The sequence below is a fragment of the Passer domesticus genome, chromosome 1 (genome assembly GCF_036417665.1).
Source record: "Passer domesticus isolate bPasDom1 chromosome 1, bPasDom1.hap1, whole genome shotgun sequence".
Taxonomy (NCBI): Eukaryota; Metazoa; Chordata; class Aves; order Passeriformes; family Passeridae; genus Passer; species Passer domesticus.
This window is the reverse complement of record NC_087474.1, coordinates 75146808-75161014: the sequence shown is the minus strand read 5'-3', so window position 1 is coordinate 75161014 and position 14207 is coordinate 75146808. Positions and strand designations below refer to the sequence as shown.

Genomic DNA, 14207 nt, shown 5'->3' with positions numbered 1-14207 from the left:
AATCTGACTCCTTTGTCATAATCTCTTCATCTAATAATTCCTGTGTAGCCTTTTTTTCCCCTTATCATTCACTGTGTGTTAATTTACATCTTGATTTCTGTGTCCTTGACCCAAAACTGTCATGCCAGGATGATACCATCATATACAACAGATTGTGAACTATTCATTCTCTTTTCCTCTGTATGTGGTAGTGTTCCCTATGCAGATGGGGTTCCTCCCCAGAACTTGTTCCTTCTGGTCTTCCAGGGTCCTTGAGTCTGCCACAGATGTTCTGATCAGAAACAGGGTCTTGGAATGGGGTGGGTTTGTCTGCAACCCCAGTCTCAGGAACATGAGGTGTCTCCATGCTGTGTTTCACCCATGAAATGTCTGGCTTCATATTTCCCTTTCAACAGTGACCATTACCACACATTCCAGAGGAAAATGCAAACAGCTTCAAGTGGTTCCCTGGAAATGATGTATTCATGGAGGAATTTTCTTTTTAGTCACCATAATTTGCCAGGCTATTTATTTGCAGAATAACACATCTTTTCTAGGTGTGTATTCATGTCTGGATTTGTATATAAATGTTTATGTATATATTTTGTGCCCATGAATACACACATGCACAAATTAATTTAGTCTGAATGACAGAAACTCAAATATGTGGGTGGGGGAAAAGGAGTTGAATTTCAAATTTCAGTGGAAACCTAGTTCTGATTTATAACTCCAGTGATTTTTTTTTTCCTCTGCCTTAGCAATGAAAATATTTTTGAAAGAGCATATTAAGCCACAATAACAGTTAACAGGAATATAAGATGGTGAAAAAGAGTGGACAGGTCAGAAAAATACCTTTACATGGGGTCTGTACATGTTTGTTGAGTTGTCTTTATCTTCCCACTCACTCAGCCAAGGCTGCATCTGTTTCTGGAGAGTGTTGGGGAATTCTAAATGGAAAATTATGACATGGACATTGGTAGCTGTCTAGCTGGACAGGCTTGCTGCCTTTCCCATCCTCTGCTTGGACTAGAGCCATCTATGGGGCTCTCAGCATTGTCCTAATTCCTATGAGGCTGCTTTAATTCGCCTGCCAAGTCTCTTTCTCCTGCAGCAGTTCCAAACATGGTTGCTTCATTAAGTAGCTCTGAGTAATATGTACCATCTCACCTTTTGGAAATGGCCTGTTCAAATCTCTCACCATTGTGGCCTCAAGAGGGTCTACTTCAGCAATGCTACCTATCATTTGATAATGTAAACTCAGAAAGCATTATTGTGTAGCCCTGCTGCATGAAAACATGCATTATTAATAACAAATGGCAGATAGATTAACTGGTCATGCTATTGTACAACAACAAGGGTATTTCTTCTCTTTTTTCCAGTTAAAGGGTAGAATAATTAAGTAGACAGCAGGGATAACTTAAGTGGTGCCATTAGTGATTGTTGCTGCATTCCAAGTAACCCCTTTTCTACTAATCTGCTAGAAGATAAACTACTCACCTCAAAATTCAGTATTGAAAGCACTGGTTTTTATGAGATGAAAAACCACCTGGATTCACCATCATTTTTAGGTAGCTGTTTTCTTTCCCCTGATTTCAGCTGTCTTGTTGCTGAAGTTCTAAACTGGAATGGTTATATTGACATCTGTGTATATGAGTGGTTTCTGCACAACTCATGCTGTGGTTACTGGTAGATGGGGATCGAAACTAATGTCAGAGTTTGGATACCTAATATAATTTAGGAATCCAATTTCTTTGCAGCATCATAATTTTTGGAACCTTTTTTTGATATCCTGATGATCCTAAATGAGGAGATGATAGCAACTCTGACCCATTGCAGTTAACCACTTTTGGTGAAGTATTTTTTGGTGAAGTATTTGAAGTATTTACTGAACCTACAAATATTCAGTTTCCAGCTGACTGGAAGTTTGTGCTGCCTATAACTATTTAGAGTTGCCCGTGTTTCGACTGAGATTGCAGATAATGGATTTTCACTACACTTCTAATATGGTGGCCATGACAGAGATAACGCAAGAGCATCAACAGCTTCTGAAAACAAAATTGACCCTATCTGTCATGAGAATGCAGCCTTTCTGCTATTTGAGAAAATCACATTCCCCTAACCCATAAGATATTCAGTGATATTGATGATCTCTTGAATAAGAAAGCATAGCAAGTACAGACTTTTTCTATTGCTGTAGAAAAGAAACCAAACCCGCTTTTATATTATAATGTGTGTATTGCTGTGTCCTGTTTATGTAGTAGTGGAAACACTTCTGCAGTTGATCTGTGTATCAGAAAAGTATCATTGGTCACATTAATTTATTGCTGGAAACCCATTTCTTATAGGAAAAAATAGAAGGAGCCACAAAACTTGATGATAGCTTTTCACTGGTTACCTTAGAGTTTAAATATGTATATAGAAGTAGTTTTGTACAGGGTTTGTGAAATCAACCATATTATTTCTTGACTTCCATGCATCAGTGATAAAATTCAGCTTTACTAGAAGAAAGTCTTATAATCATCTTCACATTTGCTATGCATTACTCTCTTCTTCTCTCCCCCTCTTTCCTTTTCTTAAATAAATAGTACTTTGCAACAAATTGATTTTGCTAGATAGTGCATTGATCATGCACCTTGCCTGGGGACAGAATATAGCTTCAAAAACAATAATAACTAAGACAATCATCTAATTTTACTGAAATAAAACTGAAAATGTACACCCAATGAAATAATCTCTGAGACTACTTTAGGTGCATTTGTGCTTGTACTTTATCCTCAGTGACACAGTAATCTACTAAAGTTCTTCTCTCGATTTTTCTCTTTGCAATCTGGAAGAACAGATTCACCAGTGATTGTGCTCATTTATAAAAGCATCCAAAACAAAATTGAACCCCAAGGCTGATAAACTATAAAGATGCTGATCAGATCTGAGCAGAATGGACGGGATGCTTTGGGGCTTGCTCAGCTAAAGATGGCTCTGCAAGACTGATGGCTTTATATACACAATTACAAACACCATAGCTTTGTCGAATGAATGGGAAATCATAAAATATGTTGCTTGTCCGTTAATAAGTAAAGAATGGTATTTTGTAAAATACTTGCAAAGATTTACTAAATTTCTGTAATTTAATTTCTGCCGCTGTATTTTCTTTTTTTTGCAGAAAACTTAAACATTTGTTTGGAAAAGATAATCTGATAGACTAAACCTCCAAGTCTGGAAGAGCAAGGGGCTAATTGATCTTGCTTACCAGTAACATAACTAGTGGTCCTCACTGTCTGCCTCATATAAAACTCATTCATTTTTATTAGCTGTGTCATAACTAGAAATGGTTTAAAATTTCATTCATTCTCACAAAATTCTTTTCTAAAAGAGACAATGAATGTAAGAGTTCTCTAAAAATTGGATATTTATTGGAAATCATAAGATGGTAAATACAACTGGACAAAGAGTAAAAACTTCTATGGTTCTTCTAAGTAGTATTTCCTGTTAGCATAAAAAAGCTTTGTCTTTATGATGACATGAAAAAAAACTATGATGTAGTTATTCATAGAAGATCTGTAGTGGCTTTTGAAATAAAATGACGTAAGACAGAATAACTTTAACATTTTAGTAATAGTTAACAATAGTCTTTTAAACCTCATTGATTTCCTAAGGAGTTATATTTTCTTGCCTTTTACCAGTCAACAGATATTTTAGTCTCTCAGCCTGTCATTTAGGGAAGCAGCACATCTATAGAAATATATATGGCAGGATAGAGGGTTGGGGGGTAGAGAGGAAAAGAAAATAGGAAGAAGTTATTAAAAGTTATCTATGTAGACTTTAAAAAGAAGAGCATCTCCTGGGTGCACAGACGTGGTTAAGGCAGAACTATTTATCAATGCAATGAATGAATTAACAGAATAGAATGAATATTGTGTTACCCTTGACTTTTAGTGATTCTAATTACTTGTGATTTTAAAATGTATGGTGTGTCAGAAGTCACACACATAAGTCTCCTACCTTGCAGAAAGTAGGTTAAATGAAGTCGGGCTAAGTAGTTTTTAATTTTTTTAACAGGCATTCCTAGGATCATGTTGATTTGCTATAAACTCTAGATTGTTTGTACCCATCTTGTACTGAAGATATCACAGAATTACAGAATGGTCAGGTTGAACGGGCCCACAGTGGGTCATCTGGTCCAGCTTCTCCGCCCAGTCAGTGTTGTCCCAGAGCATATTGCACAGGATTGCATTCACATAATTCCTGAATATCTTCAGTGAGGGAGACTGCAACCTTTCGGAGCAATCTCCTCCAGTGTGAGTTACCCACACAGTAAAGAAGTTCTTTCTTCTGCTCAGGTGGAACTTGCTGTGTATCAGCTGCTGGCAACTGCCCCTTGTCCTATTGCTTGGCACCACTGAGAAGAGCCTGGATCTGTTCTCTTGGCACTCTCCCTTCAGATATTGAGAGACATTGATTTGGTGTATTCTCAGTTGCCTTTTGAGACTGAACAGGACCAGATCCCTCAACCTTTCATTGTAAGAGAGGTTCTCCAGACTCCTGACCAACTTAGTAGCTCTCTGCTGGACCAAGAGCTCCATGTCTCTCCTTGCACTGTATAGACTGGAGTCGTGCACAGCAGTCCAGGAATGACCTCACCAGGGCTGAGTAGAGGGGCAGATCACCTCCCTTGACCTCCTGGCAATGCTTTTCCAAATGTACTCCAGGATTCCATTGGCCCTCTTGGTCACAAGGATACCCTGCTGGCTCGTGGACAACTTGCTGTCCACCAGGACCCCGAGGTCCTTCTCTGCAGAGCTGGTTTCCAGCAGCTCAGCTTTCAGCCTGATGTATGGGGTTGTTCCTCCCCAGGTGTAGGACGCTTCATTTGCTTTTGCTGAATTTCAGAAGGTTCTTCTTTTCCCATCTCTCCAACCTGCTGAGGTCCCTCTGAAGGGTAGCACAATCCTCTGAGGTATGAGCCACTCCTCCATTTTGTGTCCTCAGGGAAGTTTCTGAGGAGGCATCTGCCCCCTCATCCAAGTCACTGATGAGCAAGTTAAATGTATGCCTGTGTCAGGTTTAGGCAACAGAGAAAGAAAAGCACTCAGGTGATTCAGAGCAATGAGGCTAGTTGGAATTATATCCTGGGAAAGCTAAGCATTTTTTATCAAATATGCAAGGAGATGTGCCTTATGATTTGTGCACTGGAACTAAATTTTATGTATTTTCCCCTCTTTCACCTCCTTGTTTTGGATAAGCTTTCAAATTATGCTTTGTCTTTTGTCTGTGACAGTCGAGGGCTTATTTCTGCTAGTGAAATCCAACTAACAAATCTGTCCAGGGAGTGATTTTGTGTGTGTTTTTGTAGAACTACTGCCTGGTGGAATTAAAAAGGAATCTTTTTAGATGGGTTTCACTTAGACTTTGTTTATAAAATGTTGTCCTCTTTATTTTCTTCTATGAAACACCACTTTAATCACTTTTAATGATTTCTTGTAGGATAAGTGATTTGAAAATTTAGAGGCATAAGCTGAAAACATTTTCAATAATATGTACATGAGGTAAAAACAAAGTTTATAAGCTGTTTTTTTTAATGCCAGACACAATTTTGTCCTTTAGATTGACATGTACTTTTCTTGCATAATGACAATACACTGAATAAAAGGAGTAACAGACTGGCCAAGAGTATACTTAATGAAGAGAAGCAGATTATGTGGCTCTGAATTTTTCCTACCTTTTCCAGGTCTGTGATGTCTTGTTTAGGGGTAGTAGCATACTTGTTATACAAAGCTAGATTTTTTTTATTAAAATAGTAAGTAGTGGTATTTTCTTTTACTGTCTGTTATGAAATTCTGTTGATCTAAAACTGAGTTACTTTTTTTTTTAACACAAGCTAAAAAATAGCAGGTGGTCATTACTGATTTTTCTCAAATATTTTTTTCTGAATCTGATAAGAGAAATCCATTCCCTTCTGCTCTGTTTTGTAAATGAAGAGAACTAATTTTAAATGGTATGAGCTAAAGAATATTTTCATAATGTGTTTGTAATTTTTTTTTTTACTGTTCTAGCTTTAATTCATAATTACAAGCTTATTCCAATCTCTGCATTATGGAACCACATTTTAGACCAACAGCTGTTATCTACTTTCACTCGTAGCCTTGGGGTATGCATATTTTAATATTCATTTACTATGTGCCGATAAACTAAATACTTCCTACTGGAAGTCTATGAAATTAATCACAGTATCTTAGTTGCTGTTCTGTCTTCCATGTAGCTCATATTTTTTAAACTTACTATGTTATATAAATTCCTCTCCTTCTCCTCCCCTGAATAACAGGGGAAGAGGAAAGGTTATTACAAAATATAGAAACAGAACAAGTTGATTAAATCTGTGATAATTAGAAAATAGAGAGGAATGCAGTGTAGTCATTCAAATGACACAACCTTCTCTCCTGTTCCCGTATCTTGCATAAAACTAGTATAAAACCTTGCCACTTTGCCTCCAGCAATATTTTAATAGCTGGCTTTGCATTTGAAGGTTGTGGTTTTAACTGTTATTTAAATAGTATTAGGTCCTCATATGCATATAATATAGCCTAAAGCTAGATATTTTCCAATCTTCCAGGCACAAACACAACTCCAAGTGTCTTTGTGTTAAAAATATAAAATATGTGGCAACTTTGGAGACGAAATGTAATGAACAGGGAGGAAATAAAAGTCATGCAGGCCATTAAAGTTTAAGGCCGTTTGTTGTGCAGCGGTGGATAAAGGATTGGTGAAAAGCTATAGAAGGGCATGAAAATAGATTATTTCAAGGATGGGTTTGGTGCTACAAAGTAATAATGTCAAGGCTGGAAATGTTTAGATGGATTTCTCATATATTTATATTTCTTGAGCAATGTCCTTTTCACACAAATTACAGCTCAATGGCAGCTCTTAAAGACAATAACAGACAATCTGTACCTGCTTCTGCTCACACTACAATGGAGAGTTTCGTTACAGGATTTGGTGAGAGGAGTGTTATCCTAAATCCCTTTGGGATATAACATTCACTAATGCATTGTGAATAATTAAGCTCTGGGCTGTGCTATTGCCCACTCTTGTACCTAAGTATTCCCCAAGAGTGACCACAAGCACACTTTAGTCTAGACACAGTAATTGAGCTTTGGAGCATGAATAAGGCACAGACATCTGAAACCACAAACTGTGTCCCAGAAAGTCCCTGTTCAGCTGTTGGTTAGGGCTGCAGGTGTCAGCTTCATGAGGTACTTCCCCACGACTCTTCTGGAGCCCTAAGTGCACTAAGAGTTACCTTCCACAATTGAGAACAAGGGATGTTTTGATGTTGTTAGTGTGTATTCCTTAAAAGTTCATTTGGGATGCAGAAACTGATCCTTCCTTCATGGAAGTCCCTGGAAGAAAAATTCCAGTAGCCATATTACAAGCTGGCTGGATGCAGTGGCACTTCGCATTGAACTGTGCTTGAGAAAATTCCTAGAATTCAGATCCTCTCAGGTTCTCTAGCCAGTTACTCTCTCCGATCCAATGAATCTGGGTTTCTACCACTTCAGTTTCATAGCCTCAAAGGGAAATAGTGAGAAAATTCCTAATTCCAGAACAGGATGTATGTTGGTGTGGACAGTGATCTCTGGAGATGGGGGTTTGAACTCCATTAAGTTCTTGAAGGTGCTTTTGGAAAAGACTTTTCCATTTCTCAAAGGATTCCACTAATCACAACACTGCTAATCAAAACTGGATGACAGCCCTACCACGTTCTACTTCACCAAGAGGAGTGGTAGGTTCCTGTCTTAAGGGTACCCATGCCAGGAGAGCCAGGTGGACAGAGGTACCCGTGCTTTGAAACGCAATGGAAAAAGAATCCAGATACACCCTCATTATCAGTATATCTTAAGTACTAACCATTCCTTACTGAGTGTGAAAGTTCTCTTCAGTTTAATTCTTAATTACCTTAACATGAGTTTCTTATTATTGTTCTGCTCCTTGAAACCTTGTGAGGTATAAGGCTGGCTTGTTTTAATTTTTTGTAATGAGAAAAATCAAAGTGAATGAAAAAATGTGTTATATTATGTTGATATTAAATATCTTGAGGAGGAGCAGACAATTTTATTTGTAATCATATTAAGATATAAAATGATATCTAATCTGAAATTTGTATCTCTCTTTAATTATTGTCATAAAATGTATAATGGCCTACAAACTGCAGTTCACCTTCAGAAGCTCAGTGATGCCCTTCATACCTCTTATGAAATGCCTAGTGCGCTTCTGAAGACTAAAAAACTGTAAAGAAAATTAAATATCAGTTTATCAGTTGCATCATTTTTGGTAGAGGAAAGAATTCCCGAGTCTTTAAAACACACACACACACAAAAAAAAAAAAAAAAAAATAGAGAGTCCTAAACATAAATAGAAAGCAATGAATATAAAAAAAGTAAGCTAAGTCACAACCTATATCAGACTATCCAACTTCACTCAAGCTTCAGGAAATTGGACTGATGGCAGGTCACTGAAGCTTTGTCTCAGCACAATCGTGAAGAAAGCACAACCATAAATCACAAATTAACTGGAAGCTGAATTTTTTTTTTCACTTGCAAAAATCTATACAAAGCACTTTTTTGGGGATAAAATATATAAAAACCACTTTTTTAGCCCCATGTGGAGTTAAACAGTGGAACACCAGTCCTGTGGGACATTATATTTTGTTTAGAAGTGGTGCAAAATTTCCAGAATACGTGGAAGTGGAAAGGTGCACATTTTGCTTTGGTGGTGCATGGCACCTGCCCAAAATGCTCTACTGCTGCATGAGAGCTGTCATGTGGCTGCTGTGTTCTGTATTTGCTTTTGCCCATCAGTGCTGTTGGGTTTCCCACAATGGCTCATGTTGTGTGACCAAAGATAGACCACTTGTGTGATAGACCACTCTGATGGGAAGTACAGTCCCCACTGAGGCAGCAGCCTGTGTGTTAAACTGTGGGCTTCTGCAGGTGCATAATGGTAACTAACTAAACCAAAATGTTTTGGTTTGCAATAAATCTAACTTGAAACACAGTGTTATGTTTTGCTTTCAGGATTGAAAATACCTGTGGTAAAATTAAGATGTTTCCAAGTAAAGAGCAACTTCTTAAGAAAACACTTCTTGCAAACAAATGTCTGATACAAGAAAGGAGCTTTCCTTTGCATGTCTTTCTTGCAGGAATTCTGTGAAACTTGGGAACTACTGAAGTGAACGTTGGCATGGTTCTTATATGATTTAAGGCAGAAATCAGGTCGATAATGAAGTGAAATTTGCATCAGACTCTGATGTCATTGTCATCTGTGCAACATTATGTAGTCCTCAAAGAGGAGACTTTCATCTGCTTTAAGTAATATTGATATTGCTGCACAGTTGCTTTTGAAGTTCCTAGATTTTCAGATCTCTAAACATTTCCAAGTGAATATCCAAAACCTTTTGTAATTAATTTATTATGGATGCTAAGCTCTTGTCATGGTTACCTTAGAACTTGCCTATGCATCATGTGTAAAAACTATTGAATTGAACAGTTTCATTTCAGTTAATGGAAAAGAAAAAATCGGTGGACTTTTTAGGAGAAGCTGCAGTGGAATATAAGAAAGTCATTACCTGTTTTGTGCTTTTATACGTGTTGCTTTTAAAAGAATTGTCACTTATATTATTTGGCCAAAGAAAGCAAGCATGTAGTAAAAAATTTCAGGTAACTATAGAAGCTTAGCAAAGAAACATAGAAGAGCGCTATGAATGAACCAAAACAGATCACTATAAAATACCGATTGCTGCCAAAAAAAAAAAAATCACACCAGCTGTATTAAATGTTCATAATTCTGAAATTCTATTTGGTTTCATGTTTACTTTCAGATATTAGACTTTAGTCTGCTGCAGTAAGCGAAAGAAGAGTGAAAGAGTGGTTCCCATTCTAGCTGTTGCATTACATATTTTAAGGACAGATAAAGCCTTTGTGTGTTTGTATGTAGAGAATACTTTCTTATGGTAGCAGAGTAATGTCCTCATGCTCTAAGTACCTAACTTTTTCCACTGAAAGAAAAATGGATATGTTTATATGGTAATAATGATTTGCATTATAGATCATAAATTTGTTTGAGTGTCTGATACCTGATAATATCTCAGATTGCTGCCTTATTTTCTTACTCTTTCACTCAGTGGTTCATGAATGCTGTTTCAACTCTACCAATTTTGCAGTGATTTCCATTGTTTTAACAGTATTTCACCCATTTCCACTCTACCAAAGATCTTTTTAAAATATACATTAAACACCTTTTATAGTCAAATCAAAAAGGCTTTTTCCCTTCCCTGGCTGGCACCCCTGTTTTTCTGTCTGTTTTTCAGCATCTTATCCTTTAGCTCCATGCCAGAGAGGCTAGATAATTTTGAAAGTCAATGTAAGATTATTCTAAGATTGATGTTCATGTGAAGTCTTTAATTTATTTCGGTAATTATTTGTGTCATCAAACCTTAACCATATTGATTGCTTGACAAATGGAATTTGTCATTTGGTTTTTGTGATTTTTCTCAGGAGCTGGTTCATCAGTTACAGTCTGTTTTGTTTTTTGAAGTAGATGATAGAAAGTTATACGAAAGACCATTTTTTAATCATTGCAAGCTTTTAGAAATTGTTAATCTCCTCCAGTGTGTATTATTATTGTTGTTATTAAATAATATAATTATAAAATTAACAACAGCAAAGCAACAGCAAAAATAATAGTGTCAATAATTATAATAATTTGGACAAGCCTTTGCTCTTCTTAAGCTTTCTAGAAATACTTATGTGAATGAGATGTTGGTCAGTTGAATTAGCGTAACTGAGAAAATTACAACAATAAAAGCAATTAAATGAACCAGAAAGCTTTGTTTATGGGGTTGTTCGCTATTTGAGGTTTGTTATAGGGTAACTTTTGTGCTCATAATATGCATCTTTCTGATTTTCAACTTGTTTTCGTTCCTTGATTTTTTTTTTTTTCCCCAGCTTCCCACCCCCTGCCTCCCCCTGCCTCCTTCCTGGTCTGGGAATAAAAAAAAAAAGAAGGCAAAGAAAAGAAAGGAGGGAGGAATAGATTTCTCTCAATGAAATCAATTGCATTGAGGTCATATTTCAGGATAATGTGGAGGGACATGAGGAATGATGTTTTCCAGTTTCACAAAGATGAAGCATCCTTATTATATGTTAACCATATCTAGTTCTCATTTCTGATGAAGGACAAAGGAATTTAGAAGCCTAATCTTTTGAATTACAAGGACCTGCAGGAAAGTTAGGGAAATTCACACATCTGTGATCTTTCTGAAGAGTGATGGTTTCAGAGAACAAAATCAACAGTAGTCTTTGTCTGGATGTTGTGTATTTTAGCACTTGTTGAACTTGGCAGCTATAGATCCTCTCAGTAGTCTTAATTCTCTGGTGCATATTCTGTTTTTATGATTTTTTTTTAACTGAAAAGCATTCCTGCAGGAAAGCAACATGAGTGACATGTTATTGAAAAAAAAATATAGAATCTTTTATCTGTCTGAAATCATGTGGTTCTGAACTTTCTGTCTAGATTTCATTAGCAGTAGTGTAAAGATTCAGAAAACTATGTGCAGAGAACTAATAATTGAATTTACAAGGAATTGTCGTAGAAATGGAAAATCAGAGAGAATAAATGTATGAAGAATAACATAAATGAAATAATTGCATCAAGTGGGGTTTACGAGATCACACAGATGACCTTCACATTATTATAGATTATTGAAAAGAAAAATGCATTCAAAATTGCTCTTTTTGTCATTGCAGACATAGCCACAACAGATTCTAGCAGCATTCATAGATAGCACATGCAAAACCAGCAAACAAAAAAAATAATGAAAATAACTAAAAAGCCCTTATCTCTTCCAGAAGGTCAGAACAGGACTCTAGTTCAAGTGCTGTAAGAATTCTCTTGAGTCTCTAGAAAGTGCCTTCTGAAGGAATCTCCTGTCTTTCATGTATACAGGAAACATGGGAGGATAAACTTCTAGCAAGGGTGCTATGACTGTCTCCCTAATGTCTTACACCTAATGTCTATTTCAAAGGAACAGCACTCTTGACTCTGGTTTCTATCCATATTTAAATTCTTAAATCTGCCCAGTTAATATAGATTTATTAGTCTAGATCTATTACTTAGTGTAGATCTATTTTTATTTTCTGACTAAATACAGGAAGAGGTACTAAGCATCAGAAACCTCCATGCACCCAATGTGTGCACAAGGACATTTCAACAGCTTAAAAATTGCAAATATACTCAATCTTCTTTCTGATTCCAAATTCAACATTAAAAAAGTTTTCACAGCAATCTTCTTTATTTTTTGTCAATTTTCAGTTTGGGATATTTGTGCTTTCCTAAGTTAGATTATTGTTTTTTTCCACAAAGGCATACATTTCTGTTTGTGAGATGGCTATAATTACCATGGCAACAATCATAGTATTAGGAAGGTAAGCAAAATCCAGCTACAGAAGGTTGCCAATTATATGAATGAAAGCTTGAGGAAAAATCATAGACTAAGTAAAAATCTTTTATTAAAATTCTCTCTGTCATTATGTTTGCTCAAGGATAAAAATGTTTTTAAGAGGGGTGTTACAGAGTTGTCTGAATTGACTTTGCACAGATTTGGACTGGCTCCTGACAGAACTCTGGTAACACTAACTTCTCCATATCTCTGCCAGGTTCTGAATATGTTGTTCAGGCAACACCTTTACTGAATTCTCTGGGAGTTTTCCAATTATACGCATTCCTATGTCACAGGTTAGTACAGTTAGAAAATTTTAACATATAATTTAAGTGTATAACTTGTACAAATATACCAAATGCTTGCTCAAGATTTCCAGAGTGTTTCATTAAGTATATCTTATACGCGCAACTGGTGTTCACGATCTTGCTGGTGATGTTTTAAAAAACTTTTGCAGTAAGTGAGGTATATTAATAAAGTGTTTCATCTGTACAATGGGACCTTATACAAATTAGATTCCAAAGAAACAAATCTTTTATGGTATTTTAAAAATTATTAGATCTGCATTGAGTACTGCAGCAGTTTATTTTGTTCCATATTGATTTTTAATTATGCTGACTCTGTACATTATTTAAGAGAGGGAAGAGGAAGTTAAATCCTAATCTTATTAGTACTGGTATAAAATGCATGAAGTTCAATGGGATTTCAGCTTGTCCTGGGTCTGATGTGACTGGGAACAGATGTGAGCCCTCTCCGATTAGTTTTTTGTTCCTATGACATAGTCATTTTGTTCTGGATTAGATTTTTCATTCATATGACATGGATTTGGCACATGTTGAATTGATCAAAGAGTAGACACAGCCAAGCCTATCTGATTATATAATTGCTTCATCTGTCGTACTGTAGTTGCATAGGGCCAAAACCTGAGATCTCCAGTCATTTTGAATCAGTACTTTTTAAAAGAGGCCTCAGCTGTCTTCTAGGTTTGTTAATACAATGGCACAGAAAACTGCAAATTTGCCTAATAAATAAGAGCGGTTTAAATAGAGAGGTGCAAATCTGTTAGTTCCCTTTACTGGTAGATTTGTTCCCAGGTAATTAAAACCAAAGGCTGACCATGACCAGAAGAGGGAGGTTTCAGCCGTTTGGCTCAATGTTCAGTTTTTCCAATCGTTCCTGTGTAATATTAGTCAAGGTATGTTGTTACTTTGTGCCAATTTTCCACATAAGTGTCTTTAGTTTCCCGCTTTGCTATAACCAAAACCCATAAAAACCTCAAATGTTTTTTACTGTCATTAAGAAGTGCTCAATAGAACAGGAACACAGTCTTAGAGGATACTGTGGGATTTGACCTCAGTTCAACTGCAATAGCCTAGTTGTGTATGGCAGGGGTTTTCAGTCAGTGTATGCATGGATGTACAGGTACTTAAGGGGAAAAAGTCGTACTGTGGCTTCTACACCTAGATTCCAGTAATGGAATGTAATCAGGTTGCCATGCACATGAGGCTTATGTGACCTTTAGATGGTACAAAACTGTCTGTTAAAGTCAAAAGTCTCCTTGTATTAAAAGCAAAGTGTTTGTGTCAGTTACCAGTTTTCTAACACGTTCTGAAATTATTCTTGTGGACTAGCTCCTTTCTTGTTGGTGCATAAAATAACTACAGTCACAAGATACTATTGTGCTTATTGCTTGAGAAAATGTCTTTCATTCTTCATTTGTTCTGAAAAAAAGCAACAG

The 14207-nt window shown here is 36.5% G+C and overlaps 1 long non-coding RNA gene across 10 annotated transcripts in view; it reads left to right on the top strand.

Annotated features, from left to right (window-relative positions):
- LOC135303331 (uncharacterized) overlaps nucleotides 1-14207 on the top strand; it is a 127966-nt gene that overhangs the window by 35297 nt on the left and 78462 nt on the right. For 9 of the 10 annotated variants that reach the window (XR_010364801.1, XR_010364800.1, XR_010364808.1 and 6 more), the window contains exon 3: nucleotides 12687-12765. The exons of the other annotated variant lie outside the window; for it this stretch is intronic. This is a non-coding gene — a long non-coding RNA (uncharacterized LOC135303331). The remainder of the gene's footprint in view (nucleotides 1-12686; nucleotides 12766-14207) is intronic. 10 annotated transcript variants of the gene reach the window in all.